Source organism: Pogona vitticeps, chromosome 8, assembly GCF_051106095.1.
Source record: "Pogona vitticeps strain Pit_001003342236 chromosome 8, PviZW2.1, whole genome shotgun sequence".
In the NCBI taxonomy this organism is placed as follows: domain Eukaryota; kingdom Metazoa; phylum Chordata; class Lepidosauria; order Squamata; family Agamidae; genus Pogona; species Pogona vitticeps.
This window is the reverse complement of record NC_135790.1, coordinates 28,505,665-28,523,298: the sequence shown is the minus strand read 5'-3', so window position 1 is coordinate 28,523,298 and position 17,634 is coordinate 28,505,665. Positions and strand designations below refer to the sequence as shown.

Genomic DNA, 17,634 nt, shown 5'->3' with positions numbered 1-17,634 from the left:
CGCTCGCTCTCTTCTTGCACACAGCCTTTCTTTGATTGTAAAGTATATTTATGTACAATATTAAATCCACCCGAGATAGTTCTCTGTCTTGGCCCTTTCCTTCCTTTGATGTTCCAGCCATCGTTAGACCCTCTTGGAGGCCCTCCATCTCGGCAACAATGCTGGGTGCAATTAGCGCAAAGCGTCCCGCTTATTCTGGCTGCCTAAAGATTGAAGCCAGAAGAAAATGGGATGTGGTTTGCAGAGGGATCTGGAATGCGGCGTCGGTACAAATGGGCCCAGTGGCATCGGCCTGGTTTCGCTGAGCCCTGGGCAAGGAAGCAAGACGTGGACAGAAACTCAAGAAAGTGATATTTGCCCCGTCGCTATTGCACTTTGTCATCGTAGTTTTCAGCTCATCCTCTCCGGTTGACGTGACGGCGCAGGGGTGAAAGCAACAACTTCAGCTGCCTTCACACAACCGCCAACCCATCTTGTGCTAGTCCAATGGCGTAATCCAAACACATCTGAACATCAGCTTGAGAAAAGAGCCTGCCAGTCGCTCTGCTTGGTTCTACCGAGATCCTGATAGGCTGGGCTTTGGTGAGAGACCGAATGGGCCAGAAGGAAGATTTATCAGAATCTCTTGGGGGGGGGATCCATCCCATTCTGGGACACCTTTGGACTGTTCCATGTCTTCTCTGGGAAAACACAAATGGGAGGTTCTCAGAGCAGGCTGGGAAGATTCTTTCGGACCCAAAGTCGGAGACGATATCTGTATTCTTGGGGGCCGAATTCTGCAGGGAACTAAAAGGGCAGGAGAAAAGTACTGCCAGATCTGAATGTGAAGCGCTTAGATCCAGTCTGTAAATTTTCAGGGAGGCATTTCAATCTGGGATGACTGGATCCTGGAGAGGGCCCCCCCCCCCGACATTTTGAGAACCCCAGAAGGCCAAGCAAAGACTCGCGTTGGCTGGGTTCCTCCCTGGAGTCTGAGGTTCCTAACCGGCATTCTGGAAGGCCATCTAGAGCAGAAATGTCCATGGCTAGACCCTATAGTCTACTGTGCCATTCTAGAAACTGTTTTGGATTCTCACGGCTGCCATTCCAGAATCCAACAGGCTCTGGAAGACAGCAAGGAAAGTTCTGAAGGATCTGGAGTCCCGGCTTCTTGATATCGCCTAGAAGCCAACAAGTCTTGATTGGTCTCTGGCTAAACCCGGTTCCTGCTCAAGACAGAACGTCAAAGCCACAAGGGCGACACCCCAAGATGGAGACTTGGAAATGAAAAGATGCCTCTGTAGTTCCTTTTTTTATTATTATTATCTCTCTCTCCAGGTTTGATTTAAGTGGCTGGAAATCAAATCACCCCGAGGAAGGGGCCCTAGAAAGGGTTAACTGCGTGTGCAAAATGGATTGCGATTTTTTAGTAATTCAGTATAATCACAGTCTAGCAGCAGGTTGCTTTTACAGCAGGAGGGTTTGGAATTATTTTCTGGAGTTTGCAATATAGAACTTAAATTAAGCCTCAGAAGTCAGGGGAGCTCCGTCGCTTCCCTAATGTGGTGCTAAATTCTCAGCAGCCCGAGATCTGTATTAAAGCCTTGGCTGGCAATTAGGTTCATTAACTATCACAATACCTTATTTATTACTCGGCATGCCATATGGTTCCCCAGCTAAAGCATGGCGCCCGCTCTAGCACAGACCATTTGGCATCATAAAAATGTTAACAAATAATGTTACGGCTCTCGGGGGCAAAAGGGCTCCCCAGGTTGGCAGGTCAGGAGCAGAGGGAATGAATATGGAAACATTTGCGTCTCCCGCCCCCCCACCTTTTCGAGGAGGGTTTTTTTCCCCCCAGACAGGCAGCGTCTGAAACATGCATCTCACCAACCGGAGTGCCATGGAGGGCCCTCACGATGGCCTCCTCCGTTTTTACAACGGGCGATGATTTTCCTTCACTGCCCTCACTTCTCCCTCAAGCTACATAATGGCCCTTTCTCTCATTTGCCAGAGAACATGGATAGGAAAGGACGCACACAGTCATGTAAGGAGGCAAACGTAGGCAACCTCAGTGAGATTCGGGGCCAGGGTGGCTGTCTCCACGTAGTGAGAGAATCTCATGAGGAGGTTCCAACCCTCCTGAGAAATCCCACCCACGGGAGGCCAGACTGGCCCCATCTTTGCTGCCCTTCCATAAGCAGGCAAAGATCCTTCTCTTCAGGCTACCTGAAGAGGGTTTTGTTGCGCCTTATTGCTTTGAACGTGTTTTGGTGTCGCTTTTGGTAAGTGTTGGATCCTTTTTAGTATGTGTCTACTTCCAGTTTTTTTAGTTTTGAATATTGTCTTTTAAAGATGTCAGCCGCCTTGGGTCCTTCTTAAGGGAGGTGGGGTAAAAAATATTTTAAATCAACAAATCAGAAGTGCTCGCCTCCAGTGCAAGACTGAGACTTCGATTTCTGTCAAATACGCTTTGTGCAAAGCTCTCATCTCAGTGAACCACTTGGGACTTTCCCCCTTGGTGCATGCATGCACACACACCCACACACCCACAAGGCAAGCACAAAAGGACAGGGTGATTGATCACAAAGAGAGAAGCAACCCACTGGAGGCTACGTTCTCTTGACCTAATCTATTCTGCAAGGTCATTGTGAAGACAAAATGGAATCACTTGGATGGATGGATGGATGGATGGATGGATGGATGGATGGATGGATGGATGGATGGATGGATGGATGGATGGATGGATGGATGGATGGATGGATGGATGGATGGATGGATGGATGGATGGATGGATGGGTGGGTGGGTGAGTGGGTGGGTGGGTTGGTTGGGAAGGAAGGAAGGAAGGAAGGAAGGAAGGAAGGAAGGAAGGAAGGAAGGAAGGAAGGAAGGAAGGAAGGAAGGAAGGACGGACGGACGGACGGACGGACGGACGGACGGACGGACGGACGGACGGATGGAGTGCACAAGCATTACAGGTACTCCAGGCCATCTGTTTTCTTTTCCCTGTGGAAATCCTTCACATCCCATCAGAAGAGACATCCATTTTATCTAATCCACAATAACAGCATAACAAAAGTGGCAATTAATGCAGGGGGGAAAGTGTTTATTTTGGCGACCGACTGAAAGGCCTGGGAAGCCCCCTGGGCTCAGCTGGGCATCTTTTGAAGATCCCAAAATATGCTCTGACGAAGGAGGCCGGTGACTGCCAGTTTAGTCTGCTGGTGGACCCCTCCAGTTCCACTCCGGGGCCACTAGAGGTCAGCAGCAGCCTCTCCAAAGGGAGCTGCAGGGCGACAAAGCGCAACAGCACCCGGGCGGCCTCTTCTTGGGCTCCGGCTGGATCCCCTTTTGTTCACAGCCTGAGTTGGCACTTGGCAACCGGCAGCTTGTTGCCTTCCGAGAGAGGCGTGTGCAACGAGAGAGGCCCGGGCAGGAATCCAAAGGGGAAATGAGTGGCCCTTTCTCTCTCCTTCCCTCCCTCCTTCTTTGGCGAAATGGGTTTAAAAATAAATAATCCACCCTTTTTGCTTCCCCTGTCTTCTAGTTAAAAATAAGCAGGTGGTAGAAAGCTGAGGTCGTCCAGTTGCTCTTGTTGCCCGGGGGGGGGGGGGAAGCAAGACATGGGGCGGCCTCCCCCTGCCTGGAGGAGGATGCAAGCTAACCATGTCCCCCAAGGTCAACTGGCCTATGCTTGTTAAAAGCTAGCCATTTTTTGGCTACTTGCTGTCAGGATCTGGCCTGTACCGCCCTGGCAGCTGCAGGATCGGGGCCAGCCTGACTCAGGGATGGCCTGGTGTTTGCAGGGTCAGGCCCTGGCCTGAGTAGCAGCTGCTGGGCCCCTCATGAGGCTCACCTGGAAAGCTAGAGGGAAGGGCTATTTAAGGAGTGGTTCTCCCTTCCAGAACTGGCCTCAGCCATATAAGTCTTTGGTTGTGCTGGCTGCTTTGCTGCTCTTGAGCTCCAGCATTCCTGGAGTATTATTGGACTGGGACACTTGCCTTTCCTTCCACCTCCCAGGCTTCCACCCTGCCAGCTTCAAGGGCTGCAAGGATGAAGACCCCCATCCTGTCTCACAAAGTCTTTGGAAAATCGGCAGGTATGGCCAGTTCCCCACTTCACCAGGGGGTTTGGGTAGAGAGGAGGCATAAGTTTCCAATGGAAACCACTGCTGGTTTATGTCAGTTTTCCATTGGATGCAGGAGGAAAGAGGACTTGGTGATCCTGAACATCCTCATCAGCATCCACAGATATGTTGGCCCTGCCAGCATTCTTGGTGTGAAGGAACACCTTTCCAAGAGGAGCCTCATGGCACAGTGGTCAACCTGCAGTACTGTACTGCGGTTAAAGCTCTGCTCATCACCTGAGTTTGATTCCAAAACGCTTAGGTAGCCAGCTCAAGGTGCACCCAGCCTTCCATCCTTCTGAGGTCAATGGAGTACCAACCTCACTGGGGAGAGGCAATGTGTGGCCTTCATAATTAAATTGGAAACACCCAGAGAGTGCTTTATGTGTTATGGTGTAGTATATAAGTCACACACTTTGTCTGTGCCTTCTTGATTGTGCAGGATGGGGTTGAGACACCGAAATTAGCTCTCCTTCCCTGTCCTCTCTTCATCCTTCAATCAGATGGGTGAGAAGGCAGGCACCCCAAAGTCAGAGAGGGGGCAGCCTTGCTGAACCTCCCTTAGCAGAGACTTCCAGAGCCTGGGAGCCACCACTCAAAAGGTCCTGCCTCCCATCGGGGAGAACACCCTCCTCCCTATAGCCCAGACCCGAAGAGGTTCTTTGCTCTCTCAAAGGGGTCGTGGGCGCTCCCTGGTCCACCGTCTGGCTGCAGCCTTTGGGGCCAGATGGACACTTTGCAAAGGCAGACCCATGTTGGGTGTGTGAACAGTGAATCCAAATGGGATACAACTATGGGGCGAGTCACTGTGACCACATCAGGCATCTCCAGGAAAGGGGCTCAGTGGATGCACGAGCTTTAGACGCAGGTATGTTTTGCTTGGCGTAAGCTTCCCTTTGGTCCACATCTCGTTCACAACTAGAGCAGACATTGGCCAAGAAGGAAAATGTTGGATTTAGGTGGGTAGCAGAAATAAAGTTGGGTGCCCCTCAACGTACCGGTGGTACCACACCCCAAACTGTGAACAAACTCAACCGCTGGACCCTGTATGTGTGTGCATATTATTACATGGGGGGTGGGGGGAGAAGAGCACCCAGAGGGGTCCTGCCGGCCAGAAGCTGTGGCATCAAACTGGAATTCCATCGCATTCACTTTCTGGACTTGCCTCTCCCAGAAGGTAAAACCGTGCCTCCTAGGAAGAAGACCAATAATGTACTTTGGGTGGTGGTGGTGGTGGAAGCTATGGAGATGTCCCACAGGTGCACACTCCTTGCTGCCCACGTCCCATGGAGATGATGCACCAAGGCACTCCCAGCTGTGTCTGTCTGTCCCATAACCAGGTCTGAAACTGGATTGCTGTGTCTTTCGCTGATCTTTCTCCTGTCCAGTTCCAGATGAGAGCCACACTCTTAAAACAGTACAGAGGTGGTGGGGGGGCAGAGGGATGTTCGGTCCTTGAGAGGCGCATAGACCCGATTGGCTAGGAGAAAGCCCCAGCATGCAGCTCATGTAGGCTGGGAGCCTGTGACCAGGTGACAGCTTGCTGGATCAAGAGGGTATGGTGTGGAATTTGATGAGTCACACAAGCGACCTTCCCGCGGCTGCCGGGAGAGGCTCCCAGACAAGCAAGGCCCATAGACAAAGTCCACGGAAGGTTCCTAAGGCGTATGACGTCAGAGCCTGATAGGGAGGAGAGCCGCCAGGCCTTGATCCGAAGGCCTCTGAGGAGGGCAGGATGGCGGCTCCCGGCTTCCTTGCACAGCCTTTCCTGAGATGAACGGCAGGCGGGCCACGGCCACCGGGCTCCCACTCCTGGGAGGGCTGAGTGGGGAAACCTCTTGGTGCAGGGTTGTGCCCCAGGTAGACTACCTCCTCTTCCCTCGAGAGCGGGACAGGATGCACGCACAAGGTAGAAACGAGCCAGATTTCCACCAGACTGACAAAGATAACACCCGGGTTTCAGGATGTTTCTCCTCGGCCATAAACCTCTGTTTTGCACAGCCCTTGGTCCCAGCGTACAAATGTTATCAGAAGTCACTGCAGCACAAGAATTTCTAGGCAGATAAGATACCTGGGCCTTATTGTATCTCCTGCAAATATTAAAGGAATAAAACTGGTTAATAGGTAACTTGGCAACCGGCCAGTAACATGGAGGACTGGGGGGGGGAGGAGGTGTTTCTTAAATAGAGTTACAACAACTCTGTGTTTTTTTTTTCTTCAGGGTGAAGATGGCGGACCGGTTCCCCAGGAGCCCGAGAGGGCTGTCTCAAATGTCGGCCAATATGGACAGCCTGCATGGTGTAATGGAGAGAGACACAGATATGAGGACTTGGGGGATCTCAGTTCAAATCCCCAGCGGGCCACGGAAACTCACTGGGTTGGGCGTGGGTCAACCACTCCTTGACCCTCTCACAGGCCTCAAACGCCCCCCCCCCCCCAAGACCACAAGGGTCTGGATGGCACAGCATGGCAATACGCCCAAACAGGATGGAAAGCGCAAGGTTGGTGTTTAGCCGGGAGCTGAAGAGAGCCGTGCACGTCTGTTCTGACCGCTTGGTTAGTAAACAGCCCGTGACTGGAACAGGGGTGTGGTGACAGGATTTGGGTGTTGCAGAAGGACTCAAAAGACACAGAATGGGATTTCTCCAGGAGGAGGGAGATCCTCCCACAGCTGCTTGAAGGCTGGACCCCAGTAGCTCAGCACTATGGTTTGGGGGCTGTTGGTTGCTACTGAAGGCATCAGCCGCAGACCATTGGGTCAAGGCACCCGGCCACTGTTTCACGTCCTCTGAAATGATCTGGATTTACCATTATTCTAAGCATGGCGGGGTTTGGGGTGGGCAGAAGGAACACTGTCTCTCTAGGCTTGTGGGCTTTCAGCATTGAACAGGGGTTGGATCACTCCGTGTAGCTCCGTGGCTCTCAAGGTGGGAACCCAGGTGTTCTTAGACAGCAACTCCCAGAAACCCCCGTCCACCACAGTTGGTGGTGAAGGATTCTGGGAGTTGCAGTCCAGGAACACCTGGGTTAGCCAAGGTTGGGAACCACTGGTGTAGCTCAAGCTACTCCTCAGGGTTGTTGTTACCAATGCCGTAATTAAGGTACGGTGACTGTGGCAAGGGGACAAAAAAATGTTGCTGGTAGGTCATGAACCCCCCCAGCTGGTGGGGCAGGAGAAAACAGGAGGCTTACACCCCTTCCCCTGGGTGCAAGCCTCCTGTGACTTAAGCTTAATCTATAGAGCAATAAACATGCCAAAAAGGTCTTGTTGTTGGGCTAAAGTGAAGCCTTGAGTTCTCACAAGGAAAAGTTGGCTTCTAAATATGATAAGCAAAGATTCGTGCTGATGAGGAGTGCTAGCTTTACTCTTTGCATATCTTTCTTTTCCCTTCAGCGCCTGGCATGGCTGTCAGGGGATTCTGGATCATGTAGTCCCAAACAGTCCATTTACCTGCGCTCTGGTGAGCCACGACTTTATTTTGTCCCCTGTTGGGTTTGTAAAACATCAGACCGTTTACACGAGGGAGATGAAAGGGGTTGGGGAACTGGGGAGGAAGGGTGGGAATGGGACCTCAGTAATTAGTCAGCCAATCAGTAGCCACCCCAGGCCAGGGAAAACCATCCCGTCCAGGTATTAAGACATCAAGAGCAGCGCTTGTTACTTCTGGCTTCAGGGCTGTGCGGTACAAAGCAGAGCATCTAAATATAGGCGCCGTGGCGATGATTAGGTCATAGGTGGCGAGAGGAGACATTTTAATGCAATTATGGACCAAACTGCGCATTGTCAGTGAGGAAGAGATGCAAATAAACATGACAGCTTGGGTGCGCCATCATGGAAAGCTCTCCTCCCATGGCTGACTCTGTGTGCGGATAACATTTCTCCTTTCTCCCCCTGCACTTTGTGGGATTGTATGTGTGGGGGGGAGATAAAGCCTTGGAATGTGGGCCAGCCAGTCTTGGCTGCAGGTATGATCCTGACTCATGGCTTACGATGGTCCTCCGAGTGTTTTCAGGATTAGGGCTGTAAGGCACCCATGATCCTTTTGTTCTATGGGCTGTTTCATGGGGGTGAGCCTGATTTGGCCTGTCGGTGATCACAGCCTGTAAGACCCCCCCACACCCCACAGCCAAACCCACCTCCAGCCATCCACCCCATGGCTTCTGCTATGCCTTTCCTGAAAGGTCTCCGCTTTAGCCCATCATTCTATGATCCAGCCGCAGGGCTCTTAAGATGAGCTAAATGAAGAGCCTTCCTGATTTGGACCACAGATTTAATGTTTACTTGTGTATAATACTTAGATGCTTCCTTTCTCTCCTTAGAGGATCCGAGTGGGTCTCCCAACAATTAAAATTATGCAACAACATTTATAGTAACATTTGAACTGTAAAGCTGTTCAAATGTTAGTATAAACGTTATTGCAGAATTTTGATTGCTGCCAGACACCTTGGGTTACATGACCAGAGTTCAAAAAATATAATTTAAAACTCTGTTAAAAACCAATTGGACACTCATCAAGATTAAAAACAGCTTAAAGCATTGAAAAATGCTTCAATTTAATAAATGCAACATTCCTGAGGTCGCTACTTATGGTTTGAAAGCCTGTCTTTGTTGGAGGACAGAAGAGCAAGTTCCAGAGGTCAGGCCGGTTAGAGGATTCTGGGATTTGTAGTGAAAAAACAGGGACCTTTTCCCCAAAGCTTGGGTTAAAGATATGATGGGAAAGATGCTGCTGTATAAACACGTATCAGTTGCCAATTTGTTCATCATGGACCAGAACAACTGCAATGGGTTTAGTTCAGCCTCCCCGTCTGTGCACTGACATCCATGGCGGAGCCGGTCCTACCTTTAGGCAGAATGAGCCTGTCCCTCAAGTGATGGGGGCAGGAAGTGGCTGCGGCGTGTTTGGAAACAAGGGTTGTAGGCCACACCTCACTCTCTCTATAAACTAGCCTGCTGCCCTCCAGTCGCTTCTGCATCCAGCCAGGTCTTTGAGCTTGAGGGGCAGAGAAGTCTTGGGCCCAACCCTGAGCCAGAGTCATTTAAGGACACGCTGCGTCTCTTCCTCACTCTAAAATATTCATCTCTGGAAAACTAGAATCTCCGTGGGTAACAAGGCCAGCTTATCCCCTGTGTTTTACCCAGACAACCCATCTAGAACCTTCAGACAAAATAGGGGTAAAATACAACTACTTACTTATTTTCTATGTATATGGCCCATCTGACAGAGGCTACTTTGGGAAGTTTACAGCATAAATAATAAAAAGCCCCAATACCATAGCCATGGTTAAAATTGTAAAAAGCAGACAACATAAGAAAAAAAAGGAAGAAATAAAAAATATATTAAAATACATATTGGACCCTGAAGCCGCCCAGAGTGGTCGACCAGACCAGCTGGGCGGGATGCAAATCAAATAAATAAATAAAATAATATAAATAATGATTCCAGGTCATCAAACACCAAGACTTGAGGGGCAGAAAGCCAAGTTCTCGACTGTATTACTGGAGAGACGGAGAGCTTGGAAAAGTTATCCCGGGCTGGAAAATTCTGGGAGTGGTAAATCCGCAAAGTAATTTTTCCAAACTCTTACCATGGTGGAGATTCTAGAAATCTCTGGAGTGTGTTGCACTTGGGAGAGGAGGCGGAGGCGGCACTGTGTGAGTGTGGAGGGTGTGTGTGTGCGCTGTTCTCCGAGAACTGCTTTTGAACCTCTGAAACCAGCTTGGGAGGGTTTAGGGGGTCCTAAAGGTTGGGAGACCCTCCCATTGACCCCTAAAAGCATCCATGGGAGAGAGCTGTAGAGTGGGAAATAGGCAGGACTTGACGGGCGGTGGGCAAATTGCCCCCGTGTGGCACCGGAGTGTGTAAAAAGACCGAGGGTTGCAACGGGTTCATATTCATACTAGAGCTAGAAGGAGCAACGGTTAAAGGCGCCAGTGACTTAACTTTCCGCGGCGACTTCACTGTGGGGCTCCCATTATGGCCAATGACATTCATGCGGCTTAATTTCATGCGCGCAGCAGCGCAAGAGGCTCCCTGAGTTATGGAAATTTCAGGGCTCCGTTCCAGCCTTTTGAAAGTTAGAAGGCAAGCAAAACTCCTCACGGGTCCCCTCTCTGGCAGCTGGCAGTGGCACTTCCTTTTGTCAGACTTTCCGCTGAACGAGATGGAATCAGGAAAGCAGAATCAAGCGGCTGACGGGAGGAAAAGAAGCAACACTCGCACGTGGGCCCCGAATGTGTCATGGAGAGAACACCAGGGGCCAAGGGAGACCACGTTCCCACGGTGGCCGCCTCCTGGCACCGCAGGAGATGCCAGAAAGGGGCCTGGGGTCTTCCACGGATCATCAGCAGGAGGGAGGCTGGGTGTTTTAGGGAAAAGATGTGGATTTGGGCTGGATTGGGGCTATTTGTCCAGTTCTGCAGTGGCCACAGATTTAATAGTTACCCCTGCCCCGCCAGAGCATCCCCATCCCTCATGTTCAATGTAGCATTCTTGAGGTTAAAATGGGGGTGGAGAGAGAGAGAGGCAGAAAATAAGAATTAAAACACAACGGCCCTGATTCTGTTGGGAATGGACTCTGAAGAAAGTGGAATTGCATGTTGTGGCCCTTGGATCGGCTCCACTCGGGCTCTTCTCCTCCTGCTTCCAAGAAAGAGGTTGCCTGCAAAGGCTGGCCGAGCACACCTAATGGGCACTGCACAGAGCAGGGGGCTTCGTTGACAGCCACCTTGTCGCTTGGACTTCAGGGCCAGGTAAGCCAGACCTGGGAGTGGAAAATGGGGACATTTGTCCAACAATTCCCAGAATTTGTCAGCTGGAATAGGCAAAAAGTAGCTTTTCTAGCCTCGTGTTCGCTGTGGAGGGAGACAGGAACCAAAGCAGGAGGATCCAGAAAAGAGATGGCTTTGCAGGTGAGGATTAGACTCTTGAGAGCAGCCCAGGTGCCCCCAGGTAAGAGAGGTGTACACAATACACTCTGTGTGGTTGGATTTATTCCTTGCTTGCGGGTTTGGAGAGGCTCAGCCTTTCGATACCGGTCTAATAAACATCATGCCATCTTGCCTTTCGTGAGACCTTTGAGAGCAGGCAGGAGCACACTTAATGAGTGTCATCATCATCATCATCATCATCATCATCATCATCATCATCATCATCATCATCATCATCATCATCATCATCATCAGGTCCCTGCATACATTAAACCCTACTATAATTATGAGCACACTTTCCGGCTGCAGATTGCATTTGCCACCAGCCTCAGGGCTTCTCTGTTTCTTATTTTGCTATTTTAATGGGGAATAACGTGAGGCCACGGCTTATTTGCGCCACGCGCAGGAGCACGGAAGAGAAAGGGAGCGACGACAGAGTCCTGCCATGACGTGGAAGCCTCGTCTTTTCCTTGCAGCCTCGTGGGCCCACCATGTGCAAATGGGAGGAGGATGGTCCAAACTGGGACAGTTCTTGGTAGGAAAGAAGAGTGTTTCTGTTGAGTTCTTCTTGAGGGTTTCCAAAGTTTTGGAAAATGTCTTGGTGGTTCAAGATGGAAAGAATCTGAGTTTTTGGGAAGGGGGGGAAATGAATGTGAGAAAAAACAGAACTGGAAGATTCGTTCTGAATGGTTTTCTTTTCTGTGTCTTCCCTCATATGCTGGCTGGATAGCTCAATGAATTAGGTAGGTTGGGAGTTCGAATCCCCGCAGTGCCTCCTGTGAAGAGAGCCAGCCTGGGTGGCCTTGGGCAAGCTGGTTGACCGTTCCCAGGAGAAGGGAAGAGGAAACCACTTCTGAGTATTCTCTGCCACGAAAACCCTGGAAACAGTCGCTGTAAGTCAGCCCTGAACTGATGGTGCACATTTATCACTAAGTAGCTTTTAATATTGCAAGGAAGCGCAGCGGAAACGGCCCTGACCGCTGAATGCAGCCATGCAGCCAGGCGTCAATTTCAACTTTGTTTCTGAAGCGTTATTAAAAACCCACACATCACCCGTTCAGCGTAGAAATCCCACAAGGGTTGATATAAAGTCTGAAATCGGGTGAAAATAATTTTGAGAAACAGCTTCACCTTTAGCGTTAAGGATGTTCGCCTTCAGACCCTGTAATGCCTCCTGCGTGCAAGGTGCCTGCTGTGAAGCGAAGCCTTCTGCACATGCTCAGAAACATGGGTCGAACCCATTCCGGGCATCAAAACATGTTTCAGTGCTCGACTCTTACTTGATTTGACTGCGTGACGATTTGATTGTGTGATGATTTTAACTGGCCCATTATTATGAATTGTGGTTTTTGGTTCTGAACTTAAGTGCTGTCCCACTTAGCCAACAGGAGCGCTATTTTTTTAGTAGAAAGGCCGGATAGAGATGATGACCCTGATGTTTGGGCATCAGTTTCGCGACTTGCTATCCACAGGATGTAAACCTTGGCTACCTTCCCCGCCGAAGGATCCTGGAGAAAGCCCCGAGCGCAATCCAAACTTGCCCGGGGGGGGGGGGGAGGGAGGAGATTTCTGGGCCGGGCAGAAGCCTCTTGCGGGGCCACCGGCCGAGGGAGGGCAACCGGCGTGTCTCGGGCTGAGTTTTTTTGGGGGGGCGCATCTTCTGGAGGCGCGCTCGTTTTCGGGGAGGGATGGGGCGGTGGCTGCCTCCTCCGGCAAGAGCAGGTGCAAAGGCGGGAGGCGGAGCGGAGGGAGGAAGGCAGCTCGGAGGAGCGTGCACGGGGGGGGGGGGGACGGCGCTGGCTGGCTCCTTCCCTCCCTCCCTCCGGCAGCTGCAGCCGCCGCCTCCATATTTGATCCGGGCAAAGGCAGAGCGCTGTCCAGCACCCGCCGCCTAGTCGGGACCTTTTCTCTCATCCCCAAATCCAGATTTCGCCCAGCTCGGGGGGGGGGGGACGTGGCTCAGTGCTCCCCTGGACTGCCTTTGCTGAAACAGCTGATGCCTTCTTCCCCCCCCCTCGCCGCCTGCACCACATTTTAAGCAGTCCCCCCATTCCTCGGAAATCCCTCGCACAGGAATCGCCCTGCCGTCCCGCAAAGTTTTCTGCCCGAGTTCTCACTCCCTTAGAGCCTGGAGCTGGCCGGCCAGGGGGCGGAGGGGGGCCGGTATTCTCGGATCCAAGAGCCGGGCCCGGGGTTTGGGGTGTCCGGGCGCTCTTTCCAGACTCAGGAGACTGGAGCCCCTCGCCCGTCCCTTCGCCCCCCCCCCCCGCTCCCGGAGCGCTCCTGGCTTTTCCACCCGCGGCCTCGCCCGGGATCCGCGGCTGCGAGCGGGTGCTCGCCTCTCCGTCCTCCGGAGGAAGAGGGGGGTCCCACGGGTGGAAGTCAGGGTCCGGGGATCTCTCTGATTCAGGCCCGAAGTATCACGAAACGGGAAAACATCCCGAGGACCCGCCACCCAATAGGAGGCTAAGAGGCGTGCCTCTGACCATATGCAGAGCGCTTCTGTCTTCCCACCTAAGGAACCGCCACCTCCTCGGGGTTCTGCAAGCACTTCTTCTCCCCCGTTAAACGCCAGCCCCGGTACCCGCCTCTCCCCCCCCCATCATCCTCCTGGAAGGGAAGCTCCGTGGCAGCTTCCACCCCCTCACGCCGGCGCGGGCTGGCAAACCCTTGCATGTGGGAACCCGGCAAACTCTCTCCACTGGGAAGCGAGGCCGCCGCTGCTTCCTTCCGCTCGGAAGAGACTCCGGACAGGCCGGAGTCCAACCGGTGAGGCTTGCCCTGCTTTCCGGTGAGGCAGGAGCCCTCCCCCCCCAAAAGACCCCCTCCCCACTCTCCGAGAGGCGACTTCCCTGGGCTCGCCAGCCGGACCTCGGAGCGCGCTCGTCTCGTGGGAACGCGTGCCTCCCTCCTCGGCGAGCAGCCACGGGCCAGGGCGGAGATCGGGAGCCGAGCCCGGGGAGGCGAGCAGGCTGGCAGGCAGGCAGGCAGGCAGGCAGGGAGCCGTCGGTGCCAGCACTCAAGATGGTGCCCGGCTGGGGCTTCGCGGGCGGGCGGGCGGGCGAGCGGAGGGGGCGAGGCAGGCAGGCAGGCAGGAGGCGGCGGCAGAGGCGTAGAGGAGGCGGCGGCGGCGGCGACGGCGAGGACGACGCGGCCGCCGACGAAGGCGAAGGGGCGGCCCCGACGCGCGCGCCTGCCTCGCCTCGCCTCGCCTCGCCTCGCCTGCCTGGCCGGGGCTGCCCGTGATTCGCTGCCCGCGCCCGAGCCTCTGAGCGGGCGACGCGAACTCGGGCAGCCGCGCCGGCGATGCCGCTCCCGCGGGCGCCGCTCCTGCTCCAGCGCCGCCGCCGCCGCTGCGAGCTCCGCCTGACGCCGCCGCCACCGCCGCCGCTACGGCCGGCGCTCCCGGGGCTCTAGCGGCCCGCCCGCCCGTCCTTTCTCGGTGAGTCTCCAAACTTGCGCCGCTCCTTGCCTTTTGCGCCAGTGCGTAATTGCGCGCAGGGGCGCAAACGCCGGGAACGAGGAGAGGGGGGCGTCAACACCCACCCCCCCATAGCCTGTCGCTCTCCCTCCCCAGCTTAATTGTCTTTCTTAATTAACTGGAGGGAGTTTCTTTGCCTTCTTCTTTCCTCCTGGAAGAAGGGGCGCCTGCCTGCGCCGAGCGCCCGGAGCGGCGTCTTTCAGCGCGGAGAGGCGCGCATGCCAAGCCAAGCCCGGCTTTTGGGTAAGGGGGTCGGTCCCGGGTGTCTGCGCGGGATTTGGGGCCCCGGCGTCCCCGCGAAAGACGGGCAGCGCGGCGGGGGCGGTGGGGTCGCCCGCCAGGAGGAAGCGTTTGCGCTCCACGACTGATGCTCGGAAAGAAAGAAGGGGGACCCTTGGGGAGGGGAGGGAGAACGAGCCGGGGAAGGCGAGACGCGAGGGCTCGCCTTCCCCAAACGGGAGTGGGTGTCGAGAAAGCATCTGCGCGAGTTCGGGGCCTCTTCCTTGCGCTCCTGCGCAGTTGCGGCGGAGGGGACCGGGGCGCCAAGGTAGCGCAAAGAGTTTGGTTTTGCTCGTTTTGAGACGGGGGGGGGGGGAAGAGGTTTTGAGAATACCAACTTGTGAGTCTTTTAGGAGGAAGGGGAGGGTCTTCTTTTGATTTTGTTTTGCCGGACGGTGTGTGTGTGTTGGGGGGGGAGAAACGAGGATGCCCTTTGCGCCGCTCCTGCTTGCTCGGAGGGCTTGGGTTGGTGGGTTGTTTTCCCGTTTAAAGGTCCGCTCGTCGGCTCGCGCCCTGGGATCGCGGAAACCGCGGCGCGCGGAGCCTCCCTCGCAAGGCCGGCGGGCGCTCCGCGGCGGGCCGGGGCTTCCGCGCCCGGGAGGAGGACCCCCCCCCGGGGGGCGCCGGGAGGCGAGCTGGCTCTGGTCTCTGGCCAGCGGCGGCCCGCGCGGTCCTTTTGCTGAGCTCTTGGAAGCAACTGGTGAGCACCGCCGGGCCCTTCCTCGAGGGGGAGGGATAGCGGGGGGAAAGTCCGATTCCCCGGGTGGAAGCAGCACGCGCGCACGCACCCCACCTCGCCACGGCCGCCTTCCCCTTCCCCAGCCTCCGCACCCGCGGACTCCCACGTGAGCCCCCTCGGTCGCCGGTGCGCGCGGCCCGGCGGCTCCAGCGAGGGGCGCCCTCTTTGATTCCAACCCGCCGGGCGAGGGGCGCCCTCCGGAGCGTGGAGCCGCCGGCTTAAGAGGGTTGTGGATGGTAGCGGAGGCAGGGAGGCGCAAGCGGGCGGCGGAGCAGGCTTCCGCCGGGTTTCTGGCTCCTTTGGGGGCATGTTTGTGTGTGCACGTGTGCACCCCCTCCCCTCTTGCTTCGGGCTGGCCAGACGCGCGTCGCTCGCTCGCTCGCGCCTTCTGTGCTGCGCCTCCTCGGCCGTCCCGCGCCCTGCCTAAGAAGCGCGCCGGCCCTCGGCTTTCTTTCTTTCTTTCTGAGCGACACGAGGCGCGGAGCTGCTTCAAAGGCATCTTAAAGGCAAGCTTACAGAGGTCCCCTTCCCCCCCCCAAAAAATCCCCCATTCCTCTTCTTTCCCCCCCCGGTTCAGTTTTGCGCAAGCGGCGCCGGCGCGCGGCGTGGGAGAGCTCGGCCGCGGAGCGCGCTGCGCCTGCTTCCGCGGCTGCGGAGTTTCACGCGGAAAACGGAGCCGGCTGATGGCAAAGCCGGCGGGAGCCGCTCGGTCCTGACTCGCCGGACCAAGGCGGCGACTCTAACGGGAGGCGTGGCGGAGGTTCGCCTTGGATTTTTTTTTTTCGGGGGAGACACCCTGCGCCCCTTTGGAGATTTGGGGGAACTCAAAAGGACCCCCTTCCCCGCTTTTCTAGGCAGTTTTTTTTTTTAATCGGCGAGGAAGGAGCAGGCTAGAAATCCAGATTTTCCCAAGCCGGGGAGCGGTGGGCGTGAGCCCTGACTGTGAGAAGTTAGGGGACGGCTGGTGGGTGGGGGGTGTCTGAGAAAGTTGTGGGGTGCTTGTGCTTCTGAGGGGAAGGGGACGCTCTTAAGTTGCTGAACCCACTTTATGCACCGTGGGGGTTAACCCTTCGGGGGCCAGTTGGCTGGCCTCGGTTGAAATCTCGCCTCGTCGTCGCCAGCCTCCCTGAGTGGAGTGTGTGTGTGTGTGAGAGAGAGATACGGCAGAGTTTTTGGAACCTCTCTCCCCCTCCCCAGTCATTGGGGCCGTAGTTGGAATGGGTGGGTTTGCCGCCGCCGCCGCCGCCCCCTCCGGAGGAGAAGAGACCCGGGTGGAAGGGAGCGTGCCCCAGCCGGCCGGTGGGGAGGCCAGGAGCGTGGAAGGGCTGGCCTGCCTTGAGCGCCCTCCCGCCCTCTGGGCCTCCGAGAAGTGGCTTTCCCAGGGACAAAGAGGACGGGGGGGGGGAAGAGAAAGAGAGGGGTGCTCTCCGGCCTTTGGGTGGCACTGAGCCCCATTCCTGGACTTGCAAAAAGCTCTCTCTCTCTCTCTCTCTCTCTCTCTCTCTCTCTCAGAGGAAGGAGTGACCCTGCAGAGTGCTACAGATGGTCAGGGGTGTGTGCTTACACTATATGAGGAGCTCTCCCCCCCACCCCACCCCCAGCTTCAAGAGGAAGGGGGGGTGAGGGTCTGTTTGGGAAAGCTTGTCCGGAGTGGACCCAGGGCGTTTGTTTGCTTCCAGGTTGGGTTGCACACCCCTCCCCCCTTTATAGCATGTCCAGTCTGACCATCTTCCTCAGCTCCCTCTCCGCCCCCCCTTTTTTTTTTCAGGCTCCCATTGTCTCTCCCTGAAAGAAGGGTTTGTTGAGCAGGGGTGGAAGCAGCAAAGGACGTGGGGGCCCCCCACCCCACGTGTCCTCCTGCCCCTTCTCTTTCGACTCACCCCTCCGGGCCCTCGGCTTTCATCTCCAGAGGAGGATTTCCAGGCAGGCTACCTGGGCGGAGGTTTTTTGGGCCCCCTTTGCCACAAACAACGTATCTAGGAATGCCCCCCCCCCCCGTCTTTTATTGGGCAGCAGCTTTTTGGGACCTACAGGTGAAGCAGCCGGCTCCTGCAGCCGCTGTCTGCAAACAGTCCTGCCCCATAAAACCTGCTCGCCT

General features: G+C 55.2%; 1 protein-coding gene and 1 long non-coding RNA gene across 3 annotated transcripts in view; both read left to right on the top strand.

Moving 5' to 3' along the window:
- Positions 1 to 3,618: 3,618 nt before the first annotated feature.
- On the top strand, positions 3,619 to 9,370 carry LOC140701915 (uncharacterized). The gene is made up of 2 exons (XR_012080930.2): positions 3,619 to 4,079; positions 6,328 to 9,370. It is a non-coding gene; the product is annotated as an uncharacterized LOC140701915 (long non-coding RNA).
- Positions 9,371 to 14,191: 4,821 nt separating this feature from the next.
- Positions 14,192 to 17,634, top strand: part of ZBTB16 (zinc finger and BTB domain containing 16) — a 143,719-nt gene continuing 140,276 nt past the window's right edge. Inside the window, exon 1 of one of the 2 annotated variants that reach the window (XM_072979343.2) lies at positions 14,192 to 14,479. The gene's annotated coding sequence lies outside the window, so the exon portion shown is untranslated. Of the gene's footprint in view, positions 14,480 to 14,541; positions 14,762 to 17,634 lie in introns of those variants that run through there. The other variant, XM_020793436.3, reaches the window with a different exon arrangement.